The sequence below is a fragment of the Balaenoptera ricei genome, chromosome 8, assembly GCF_028023285.1.
Source record: "Balaenoptera ricei isolate mBalRic1 chromosome 8, mBalRic1.hap2, whole genome shotgun sequence".
Lineage (NCBI taxonomy): Eukaryota > Metazoa > Chordata > Mammalia > Artiodactyla > Balaenopteridae > Balaenoptera > Balaenoptera ricei.
The window spans coordinates 78,631,421-78,644,781 of NC_082646.1; the positions used below are offsets into that span (position 1 = coordinate 78,631,421).

Sequence of the window (13,361 nt, forward strand, 5' to 3'; positions counted from 1 at the left end):
ATAATGAGCAATCCTTGCCATAATAATGGTCACTCATAATATTGTGTGATCCTTGCCAATATATAGCTTAGAGTCTAACCTATATATTTAAATATATAAAATCTAAAACTCTCCTTTCACTCAGAAACCTACAAAATATTTGTCTTTACTAGAGGAGAACTGTAAAACAAATTTGCTCTAAATCTGCCTGATACTCCTCCTATTCTTCATAAATCCCTTGATTATTCCTAGGCTTAGATTATTAGTACCTAGGGGTCAAAAGTGTTAAATAACCTCACAAAATTACTTTAGGTTATTGGAACTAACAATACTAATACATTATTTAATAATAACATACTATGTGATAATAATTATTATTATACATTATTATTATTAATGGGGGTGAAGGTATCTATCTCATAGAGTTGTTGGTGTGAGGAGTAAGTTTGTATATGTATGTATAATATCCAGCATGTAGAAGTCAAAAATGTTGACACAAAAAATGTTGATGCATTTTTTTCTTCTTGTTAAGACTCATCAAGAAAAGGATTAAATATCATAAATCAATGTAATGCCACAGTGTTTCATCAAATTATACTCTTTAAATATATCTACACATAGTTTTCTTGATCAATATTTAAAGCTTTTGATATTAAAATTATCGCAGAATTATCAAGCTTTGATTTAAAAATCAAATAATTTTTTCACCCCATTCTATTCTTGATCTGTAAGAGTAAAGAGTATCTGAGGATGCTGTATCCTCAGCACCCCACTGAGATCACTGCTACAGCTTATAATAAAATAAGGAAGCTCACAAGCAATATACATGAGTGCACTTGTCTGAGTTTCAAATGCCTAGAATTAAGGCTTCTGGAAAACATTTCTTATAGGTTTCAAACACAAGGGTGAGATTTAGATCCTTCACTTTTCTATTATAAAGGCCAGTGAGTTCATTACACAGACTTCTCTCAACCTTGTCAGATTCTGCTTCCATCAAGTTGCCCATTTTGGAGAAGGTTCACAGTAATACCTGCTATTCCATGGTCTGTGTTTGTCTGAGATTTCATAATCACTTGGCACCCCTTGCTGTCCTGAACTTTCCTCATGCCCTCTGACAGTCCTGTCCTCCCAGCAAGGTATGAGGGATTTTGACACTCCAAGTTTCACATGTGATGAGGGCTGACTTTATGGCAGCTGCCTTTTCCTAATCCCATTCCCAAATAGCCATGTTGTTTGGCATATGACATTCAACAGGTGTGCATATGTCTTACAAGGTCTGTTGCTGCCAGAGGAGACATACGTAGAAAAGATCTAACACTTGCGTTGACCTGCAGGCATCTGTCATGGCCTGGTAGCCATGGCCACGGGCAGGAATCCAAATACAGAACAAGAGGGCATGCTGCCATCTTAGCAGATGAGCATGTAGAAAAGTAACCAAGAGCCTCTATAACAAGCACCATGGACACAGCAGCAGGACGGGATGTGCAGCCAATAACATTCAATTGACTCTTTATCTGTTGCCTAGGAACCTTGGGTTCATGAGCAACGTCCTTTCTAATTGTGACTTGAGCTGGGACATTCCCATCCTAAGAACCAGTATCTGTGAACTGCCGTGGATAAGTGTTGGGCAGCACAAGGCCAGCTGGATCTTTGAAACCAACAGAGCCAGCAATGAGATCTTCACTTGGGATGAGAATTGCCTCCCCTGGAGCTAGGTCAGCAAATGCAGTCTGTTTGTCAGAGCTAAGAGGTAAGGAATAAAGATGGATCATTGTATGTTTGTGTTCTTTTCCCCTGCTTTCACTCTGAGTGAGCAGAAGAATCAGGGGAGGCACAAAATGGTCAAGAATAAATCCGTCCTGTAATGACAGTCCAGATTGGGGTGGCCTGAGTCAGGGCTAGAAAGAATAGAAAAATAAATGAGAGAAAATTGGACTCTGAATCAGTAAGTTAAAGAACCAGCAGGATTACTCTAGAGGATCATGAGGCTTGGACTCAGAAGTCAGATCATCTAATTCCAACACCAGCACCCCACTTATTAGCTTTGTAACTATGGTCAAATTGCTAAACTCTCTGAGCTGCTCTCCACCGTTTGTTTTAGAGATCTTGGTTGATTTTTACAACTAACCATCTGGGCCACTTGCTTTTTCTCTTCCTGGGGCTTTAAATTCCCACTATTACGCTTTCAATTCACCAACAAAGAGTGAGCCCTCAAAACCTCAGGCCCCCACTTTGACCCCAATAAAAGCAGAACCCCAGTTCTCTCCATGTACAGGTGACCTCGCTGTGTGACCCCAGGTGTACTGGGTAATTTCCAAGATTCATAAATAATAAACCTTATCTCTTTCAAAGTTCCCTGATGGTTATTGCTGTGGGTGACTTTTAATCATAAAAGAATCACAAGGGCCAGTCTAGCTACAACACTAGTTATTGATAGGCTGAGACCTGTACAGAACACTACTACAAATAACAATATCCAGTACAACTACCACAATCCAAGAAACTATCATCTCCCTCCTGGATTATTAGAATAGGCTTTTTTCCCTTCTTCTCCTACTTTTTTAAAAATTAACTTAATGTTTTTATGTTTCCATTTTTTTCTCCTTTATTGGCTTATTAGTCCTACCTCTTTGTATTTTTTTTCAATCATTGCTCTAGGGTTTACAATACACATCTTTATTATGGTTTATCTTCATTTAATATTATAGCACTTCACATATAGTATAAGAACATTACAACAATAGACCTCCATTTTCTCCCTCATCTCCTTTGTGGTGTTATTATCATACATTTCACATCTACATAGTTATAAATTTCATTTGTTATTATTTTTGCTTTAAACAGTCAACTATTTTTAGAGAAATTAAAAATTAGAAAAATTGCATTTTACCATTTCCCACATATTTACCATTTGCTGTGCTCTTCATTCCTTTATGTAGATCCAAATTTCCATCTGGTAGTATTTTCCCTGGACTAAAGAACTACTTTTAAAATTTCTTGAGTGCAGATCTGCTGGTAAGGAATTCTCTCAGCTTTATTTGTCTGAAACAAAAATCATTATATCTCTTATATTTTTCAAAGGTTATTTTGCAGATTATAGAATTCCAGGTTGACAGTTCTTTTCTTTCAGTTTATTAAAAATGTCATTCTATATTGTCGTCTGGTTGTGAATCTTATTTTCTTCCTCTGTATGTAATATATTATTTTTCTCAGGCTGCTCTTAAGATCTTCTTTTTATCATTGCTTTTCAGCAAGTTGATTATGGGGCGTATTAACGTAATTTTATTAACATACAGTCAGCTAAGAAATCGTTGGGCTTCTTGAATATGCGTGTTTGTAGTTCTGATCATCATATTTGGGAATTTTTCAGGCATTATTTATTCAAATATTTTTTCTCCCCTCACCTCTTTTTTCATGTACTCCAAATAAATGTATGTGGTTAATCAGAAAAATAGAATGAAAAGAAAAATCTGATGCTGATTTTGAGACAGCTATGTGTTATTCAAATCTAGATATCAAGAATGAACTTAGAAATGTATACCTGGAGCCCAGTACAGGTCTAATGAGGAATCAGAAATTTGGACACAATATCCTTAGTTAGGTTCCAAGGAACATTAGTTATGCAAGATGTTATTCCAAGACGGGTTCCACAAAAAATAAGTTTGAGTAAGGCCTAATACTGGATCTTCTTAGTGAGTCACAATATTTATCAGCATGCCAAATGCCATGAAAAGATTGATTGTTAAAAATCCATTGTCTTCCAAACTTAGTAGTACACATAATTTTTAAATCAGCAGTCCTCTTTGCATCCCTCAGAATACCATATTTGGGAGTCATCAGCTTTAGGTAAAAGGTAAAGCATGGACATGGGCAATATTCCCCAGGGAGACTATGACAAGTGACGTGGCAAGACAGATTTCCCTACATGTTTGTTCTGTTAAACTGAAAATGAATAAAGGGGGAAAGGCATGTTCAATTGGCATGCCCTAACTAAAGGAAGGTAAGGATAGCAATGTGGAAATACAGGAAAAAACTTCGTATAATGAAGAAAATTACTCTTGTAGGGGCACAGCTACCTAATCCATCTTTTTTGAAGTAGCTGGAAAGAGATACCAGAAAGCAGCTGCTGTAAATCAGGGAGACAGTATCTGAAAGTACTTAAGAGCTCAGATTGTCAGTGTGTGACGGTAAGCAGGTTTCTTAAACTCTTTAAGGCCCAATATACGCATCTGTAAAATAAGGATAAGAATAGTACCTAAATTATAGTGTTTCAGCCAGAAATAAATGAAACAATGACTGTAAAACAATTTGCATAGATTTTGTCCTATAGTGAATACTCATTAAATATAAGTTTCTATTTATTTTTTTTACAAAGAAGCATGGAAGACACAGAAGAAAGAAATGCATGGCTTTAGAGTGAAGACGTTTTTACTAGCAAAGAGAGGGATATATAATCACAAAATCAAAAAGAAAGATAAGAACAAGCAATGTGTCAAAATATAGAGACAGAAGTTTAAGTCCTGGAACTTTCCATGTTATTCTAGGGCTTATAGAGAAGTCACCTCACCTCTGTATTTCTCAGTTTCTTTTTCTAAAAGTTGGAATAAAAATACTCTCTTGGCTGGGTTGTTGAAAAGATTAAATGACATCACAAATGTGAAGTCTCTGTAAAGGCACACACATCATGTACGAAATATTAAATGAGGATATTTGTATTAGTCCAGGTTCTCCAGAAAAATGGAATCCTTAGGATATATAATAAATTACAGGAATTGACTCATGGTTATGGAGGCCAAGAAGTCCCATGATCTGCTGTCTTCAAGCTGAAGAACCAGGAAAACTGGTGGTGTAATTCAGTCCAAGGCTGAAGGTCTGAGAATCAGAATATCAGTCTAAGTCCTGGACTGAGTCCAAAGGCCCAATGTCAGAGTGCAGGAGACAATGGATGTCTCGGCTCAAGCAGAGAGAAAAGATTGGCTCTTTCTCCACTTTTTGTGCTATTTAGGTCCTTAGTGGATTGGATGACTCTCATCTGCATTGGTGAGGATGATTCACCAATGCATCAGTACTCAATCTACTGATTCAAGTGCTAACCTTTTCTGGAGATACGTTCACAGACACATTCAGAAATGTTTTACAGCTATCCGGGCATTCTTTAGTCCAATCAAGTTAACATATAAAACTAACCATTACAATATTATTAATGAAAATAGTATAGCCATAAATAAAAAGAGCAGCAATATCTAGTCCAGATTCCATGAGAACTATTATCATCATATTTATATCAAAGTGGAAAGTGATGCAGAAAGAGGTTCAGTGATTAAGCAAGAAATCCCAGAGATGCAGAGAAAGAGCCAGGATTAGAATTTCAGATTTTTTGGCCACATGTTCAGTTCTCCCAGTACAGACTTGGAACTGTTATAGCCCTTCCTAAGTCTGGATCAATGACACTTTATATTCTGGTCATGAGAAAATCCCTCTATGCTGCTGTTTTGATGCTTTGCTGCTGGCTGAAGAGTCCAAAGCTACACTGTACAAAAACCACATATCTCCCTCGAGGTCAATGATATTGACATTTTCTGCCTGATTTGGAGGTGCTTTGTCCACAAGCTACAGTAAATCTGATTTAGTCTCATTCTCCATATCACTGATAATTCTGACTTTGGCAGGAACATGTATCATGCCATAGAAACAAAGTGAAGAAGAGGAACTAGATTCTGAGATACAAGTGTGATATATGATGAAGGATTCTGCAGTTTTGTTTTTGTTTTTTTTTTAATCTAGAAGGAGGTTACTTCCAAAGAAACTTCGAAATAATTTTTTTTTAGCACACTGGATCAAATCCCACACAAACAAATTTTTATCACCACCTATTCTGGCTTACTAATAGCCTGTTCAACCAACTGTGCAAATTTAGTCACAAAAGCACCTTTGTACATGGTGACACAGGATGGAGGAAGTGTTAGGAGGGGAAAAATAACAAAATATATCTTAATGAGAAATTCCATAGAGTATCTCTAAAACCAAGGTAAAAACCTAGTTGAGAGATATGGAAATAGCCATTATCTTTTCTCGTAAGGTGCTTTGGGTATTATGAGTCTCCATTCATGATGCATGAACCAATCATGAATGTGTACTTAGCCCCCAAAATAAATTTAAAGAGAAACACAAAGAGAGCCTCAGCCTACCCCCTCTGCTAATTTGTAGTGGAGATCTGTTTTGTTGTTGTAGCCCTTCTCCATTCTCTGCTTTTTCTATCAGGAATCAATGCTTCCACCTTCCATGTGGTCCTGGTGAAGCTGTCAATTACAGCTGTGAACATGTAATTAAGGCCAGCCAATCAGAGACTCTATCTCTCTAGTACTGTGATTGGATTAAGAATGGACACATGGCCTAAAGAAGTATAAGTCTTCCAGATAATAGATATTTGGAGACTGAGGGGGGTGCGGAAAAAAAAAGAGTTCTTTTTTTGACTCACAAGCTATAAGGATATAAGCTTGGTTATCTCTCCTACCACAGAAAGTCTGAGAACTGAACCTACATGTAGAAGGAAGAAGAGCTAAACGATGGAGACAGAAGAGACAGACAACAACAAAGAAAACTTCAATAATACAATTTATGTCACTTAATTCTGATATGCAGAATCAAGTGGTTCCAAATATATAAGCCAATATATTCTCCTTTTAGCTTCAGGAGTTTAAATTAGATTTCTGTGGCTTTTGGCTAAAATAGTGCTAATACAGTATATACTGTATACTGTAATACAGTAATATATTGAAGTCTTTCATGATCATAATCTCTAGGACCATGTTTTAGCAGTACAAAATAAATATAAACCAACTTGCTTGTGATACTCCTTTTGACTAGGGGACATGATTTATACAAAACTAAGAATATGAGATAGGGGCAATCTTTAAATATTGCTGATCTGAGTCACTCAAAAAAGTTTGTCTTTAAAAGAACACTGAGAGGGACTTCCCTGGTGGTCCAGTGTTTAAGACGCTGCACTCCCAATGCAGGGGGCCTGGGTTCGATCCCTGGTCCGGGAACTAAGATCTCACATATTGCAACTAAGCCCATGCGTAGCAAGTACTAAGCCCATGCTCTCTAGAGCCTGCACGCCGCAACCAGAGAGCTCACACGCCACAACTAGAGAAGCCTGCATGCCACAACAAAGACCCAGAATAGCCCAAATAAATAAATAATAAATAAAAATAAATTTATAAAAAATAAAAAAATAAAAGAACACTGAGGAACAAAATTCAGGAGATGCACCATAGATGTAACAATGAATATTGACCCCCCTCCCTGTTTAGGGGGTAACTATCCTTTCTCCACACCTAAAACTAGCTTTGATTAAAGTTGATAAAAGATTATTTCATCAACTGCATTTTTCTACATAAGTGATGGAAATACCAAAATTATTTTGAAATATTAATCAATGTTTTTAACCAAGATGTTTCTCATTACCCAACCCCTTCTCCTAATTAGAGCAACTAGGCTTCTGGTCTTACTATTCCAGGGATGGGATGACCCAGCAGAATGCTTAATTCAGTTTGCAGCTTTCAAACTGTAAAAACCTAAACAGAAAAAAGTCAGAAGGAAATGAAGAAAGCTGAGAAAGGGGGTGATATTCCTGAGAAGCTACTCCCAGAAACACTAAAGTAGAAATGGCTACAGGGTACATGCCTGTACAGCCCCTGGCCCCACCCCATCCCCCAGTTTCCCATAGCTTCAGAGTAGACAGGGAGAGCAGTCAATGGTTTTCCATGCTCCCAGGAGGCACTCTGAGGCAGCAGAAAGAGCCAGACCTAGGGCAAAGGACAGCACAACAGCAATTTGTAGGAATCAATGGCTCAGGACTAGGCCAGATGACTGACATCACAGAAGATGTCTGCATGTATAGATGACAGTCAGGAGCCAGACATCAATGTGCCCTGCAACATGAGCTACGAAATTCAGCCACCAACCTGGGGGAGAGGGGCAAGGACCTTGAACTGATTGAGATTTTAGCTCCTATCATCAGGGGAATGAGCTCTTGAAATAGAATTATACTGAGTCACAGAAAAACAAAGGTTACAGTTCTGAAGCACTAGACAGAGAATCATACTTACTAGTGAAATGTTAAAAATAATTTTTCAGAATAAAATAACCAACAAAAATTTTAAGTCTTTTATTCAATATTTGCATTTGAAATTATGGATCACTAAGTTCTGTGTTAAATTTAAAAAGTCACTTTTGTTGCAGACAGTACATAACTCTGAGCCGTGGCCTCCAAGACTCTGCATCTCTTGGACTTGTGTCTGGGGATATTTCCTCTTCCGGTTATCAAAGAATCTTCTACCCTAGGCCAGCATAGCATAACGATGAACTATTAACCCTAAGTAAGGCTAAGCTCAAGAAGGTGGCCCACTCAGCACCCCTGCTGTACAACTGTCAACTCCAAACCCATCCTTTCCTCTAATAGAGGGTCAACAGAACCCATCTGTACGTGAAGCAAAGCACTGAGAAGTAGGGGAAAGCAATTCCCCATACTCCATGTTAGAATTGTCTACTACAAAGAAACAACATCTTTATCTTATTCAGCTGTGATGACGCATTATCCTTTTCTTCATTTTAAGAAGGGAATAATAAGTGTTGAACACAAAATACACATCAGGAGTTATGCTAGATACTTTATGCGTGTTGTCTCATTTAATCCTCACAACAGCACTGTCTGGTCAGTTTTATTCCCATTTTCAAATGAGGCCAGTGAAGCTCAGAGAGGTTTAGTGACTCATCTTAGGTCATATAACTCATAAGGGGGAAATTTTGAATTGAAGTAAAATTAGCCTGGCTTTGAAGCCTGTGCACTTCAACTCCACCACACACCTCCCAAATCTGAACTACATTAAAGGGTTCAAATTTTGACTTGATGGCTTAGTGTTAACTGAAAATTCATTAATCACTGTGTGATGTTTGAGCAATGCTCATCCTTGCTATTCTTTGGCCAAGCATCCTCTGCTCCTTTATATTCATAAAGCTGGGTTTTCTCATCTTCTCATCTAAGCTAAAATGTTACTTCCTAAGAAAGACTGACCCTAATGACCTTATCGAAAGTGGAAGATTAGCCACACAGTCCCCAACACACATCAGCAGAGTTGTTCTCTGTATTTCTCACTTCCTGAGATGATCTCTTTCATCTATTTTCCATCTCCTCCAACAGAAAAACCCCCATGTGCCCTTTAGCAGGTTTCTGACTTCCATTCTGTGTCTCTATCCTGATATCACAGTAGCCAGAATGATACTTTTAAAATATGTCAATTATTACATTCTTCTACTCAAACTTCTTAAAGTCCTCCTACCTCATTCAGAGTGAAATACCAAGTCCTTACCCAGTTCAGTCTCCAACAGTCTCTCCCTCTACTCTCCCCAACTCTCTCTGCTCCAATCACCACTTCTTGAACAGGCCTCAGGGCTGTGCCCTCGCAACTCATCTGCCTGGAATAGTAGTTGCCTTGATATCCTCACTCCCCACTTTTTCACTTCTCTCAAGTCACAGCAAATCATTATACCTGGTTGCTTAAAATATTAAAGAGTAACAATATATTTTCACTTTTATAAACAGTTACTTTACAGGCACCCTCACAAGGCTAATTGTTTGTTTCTACTGAACTTTAAGTATGCAAGTTTCTAAAGGAGGAAGTAAAAATTTGCTCATCTTGCTATTTACAGAAAAAAAAAAATAGATTTAATCTACCCCCTACTGGCCAAAGATTTAAATGACCTCATTTGGCTTTTTTACCATTCTACTTTTCTTTCATTTCTATAAACGAGCATGTATATATTTCCTTCATTGGTTCATATTTTTATTCATTCACTCTTTTATTCAATGTACAGTTTTGAATATCTACTAAGGAGTCAGTGGTAGAGATACAAAAATGAACAACACCCAGTTCTTGTCCTCAAAGACCTCACAAAATCAAGGGAGAGACACTCCTAGAAACTATTAGAAGGGACACCATGAAACGTGCCATCTGCTGTTTCCATGGGGGAGTTCTCCATTTAACTATTCCAGAAACTGAGAATTACAAAAGCAAAAAGAGCATTCTGGAATCTCATTTTTAGAGGGCTAGTGTAATAAGAGACATGCTACAATGATGACATTTAATGTTCATACAAAATAGTATGTTCCTTTTTATATTTGTAAGTATCTCAGTTATAGAGATTTGATTATGGCTCCATACTTTTCTAAATCCATTGTTTGGTGCTTGCCCAACCTGTCACATAGTTGATACCTTTGATGAAATCCAAGGGAAAGAGTAGGAGAAGGCAAGGCCAAATTTGGTACTTATTTATTTATGATACTATGTAGCTAAGTGGTATCTCTCTTCTGCTGGTTCCTGGTCCTGGCTTCCACCCACCCCAACAATTCCTCTTGAGTAGGAAGAATGAAGAGACAGTAGAAGAAAGAATAAAGTATGAAGCGCAGGAATCACTGAAACATATTTTTCTTTCAGTTATAATTTATTTGTGACCAAAAACTTGCATGTTGGTGGAAGAGGACTACAAGCAAAGTGCATGTAGGAACTCAGTTTATTCCTGAGTGCACAGGGTTATGGATACATAGAGGATGTGGCATTTGATTCTACTGGGGTAGAGAAGGTATTAATTGTAAAGAATTCTAGATTATGGAGGTTCTGAAATATGATTTCATTGCCTTGTTATAATTTGTGTGGCAATTTATATTAAGATACTTCCATATAAATAATAGTATATTATGTAGATCTGTGTTTGTGGGTGTGTGCACTGTGCATGTTTATGTGTGTGAATTAACTTTAATTTGCACCCTAGGGACAGCTACTTAGAATTTACAGTGCTGCAATCAAGAATCCACATTCCAAAGTGAATATGCCAGCATTTCAAATATTTATTCTAAATATATTCTAATAACACAGCTGTTAATTTACAAAAGGAATGTTGATTTTCCCCATTGGTAAAAATAAGTGGCGTTCAAGACCTCTTGTTAACTAGAAATATTTTATAAGCTCCAGGGCCTTTTCCTGAACCACATATCAAAATCTGCCAAGTGCTCAACACCTTCAAAGCATCACTTTAGCTCTAGAACTTATTTGGGACCTGGGTCCCCCTGGTCTAACAAATGCTCCTATCACCTTATCCAATAAGAAGGTGGCTAACCTAGAGTCCATTTTAGAAAGAACCGTTCAAACATGGTACATTTGGAGTGTTTCCAGTCATAGAATGGGGTGTCACATTACAGAAACAACAGTTCGTGCCTGCTCAGTAGTAAAGTGATATAAGAATTTGGTAGGAGACCCTGTAACATCTCATTAACAGTGAGGTGTGAGCGAGGGAACTATACAAAGTCTATTGCCTCTCACCTCAGAGGCTTCTGCTGCATACCGCCCTACCCACTTAGATCAGTTTACATAATAGGCCTTCACCAGGGACCACTGTCTTTCTTTAATCTACTTTGAATCATAAGTCTGGGGCGTGGAGCTACAACAAACAAGCCCTCCTCATTTACAAAATGTTTCATAGTTTTGGAAATCATTTTAAACCCACATAGAGGAATAAATGATTCACAATGCCCCAATCACCTGAGGCAATTCTGAGGGGTCATCTTCCTTGAACAGAGTCTGGGGTACAATGGAAGTAACACAATCTAGATTAGACATATCTCAATTATCATACAAGAAAACCTATTGTAAATGCCTCATGATTGGTGCTGTAAGAAATGAGTGTACAAAAAAATAACCCTTTAAAACATCTGTTAGAAAGAGCACAAACCAATCCTCAGTTATTTAAATAGGTAATCTCAAAGAAGTACATTTTTGGTTAAAAGTTTCTGTAGAAGGAACATTATCTATTTGTTCTCCCAGTTTCCTAGACTGTATTAGTGGAGTTTAATAGGAAAAAATAAATAAATAGAATGGTATTTTGAAGCATCTTAAATCTTCATAAAGTTTATCTGCTTCCAAAATGATGTAAGTAGAGGAGCTAAGGGCAAGCAACAGGAGAATGTGATTGCTCCCTTAAGGTAATTGGTATGTGATTATTCCTTAGTAGGAAGTTGTGTGCTGCATAATTTTCTTATTGTTCATTGCTGCCACTTCATTATAATCTGAAAAGATTTGAACAAATCCAAAAATAAACAACAAATTCCCTAAAATGCTAAATTATCCTAATGGCACTAAACATCTTTAGATGTTTTGATAATCAGTAAAAAAAATTTTGAGGTTTGAAGGTAGGGGTTATATTAAAAATCATCTTTATTGTAGAATTTCAGTTAAACTGAATGTGCACACAGTACAGACATCCTAAATAAAAGCACACTGCACACACAAAGAGTACAGATGGTGATTAACCTGTTGGTATAGTCAGTATAGAATGGCAAATAGAAGAATTCCATTCTAGGAACTGAATTGTCAATGTTTGTCTAAAATGCTCAAATCAAATACATAATCTCTAAATCTTTACTGTGAAGCAGAGTATCAGCCAGGGTTCTCCAGAGAAACAGAAGAAACAAGAGATATTTATTTATATGATGATATTTGTTATAGGAATTCTCTTATGCAATTACGGAGGCGAAGAAGTCCCATAATCTGCCATCTGCAACCTGGAGAAACCAGGAAAGCCAGTGGTGCAATTTAATGTGAGTCTGAAGGTCTGAGATCCCGCAGCACTGATGTCTGAGGACAGGAGAAGATGAATGTCTCATCTCAAGCAAATTCACCCTGCTTCTGCTTTTTTGTTCTAATCAGGCCCTCAATGAATTGGATGATGCCCACTAACATTGATGAGGGTAATCTTCTTTACTCAGTCTACTTATTCAAATGCTAATCTCTTCTGGAAACACTCTCACAGACAAACCCAGAAATGATATTTTACCAGCCATCTGGGCATCCTTTAGCCCAGTCAAGTTGACATATAAAATTAACCATCACAAGCAGTGTAAAGCATAGAATTGAGGCAATTCTCTAGATAATTTAAATTTGAAAGAGACACACACACATTTTACCTTAAAATAATCAGAGGTATAGGTTTAAATATTTTGAATAGATGAAACTAATTCTCTCATTCACAGGTAATCAGCCTAGAGTGGAGTTTTGCTATTATTCTGGTACAGTGACTCATGTAGACATTCAAAACAGCCATGCCTCCTTAATTCTATTATTTTTCAGATCTGGAACAATTGCTTTCAATCTTAAAAATTCGACTTGGGTAGTTTTAGGGTGTTAAGACTTTTTCCTCTGTCCTTGTTAACTTTGTTTCTAAACAAATTGAATTTTGTGATTAAAGGTGAACAATGAGAAGAACTTACTGGTCCTTTTTGTTGTCTTCTGGTTGTTGTTATTGTTGTTGTAGACAGGAATAGAACC

General features: G+C 37.2%; 1 long non-coding RNA gene across 1 annotated transcript; it reads left to right on the forward strand.

The window, feature by feature from the left end:
• The first annotated feature begins 1,586 nt into the window (after positions 1-1,586).
• On the forward strand, positions 1,587-12,925 carry LOC132369895 (uncharacterized). The gene is made up of 3 exons (XR_009504485.1): positions 1,587-1,729; positions 2,919-2,994; positions 12,543-12,925. It is a non-coding gene; the product is annotated as an uncharacterized LOC132369895 (long non-coding RNA).
• The last annotated feature ends 436 nt before the right edge of the window (positions 12,926-13,361 follow it).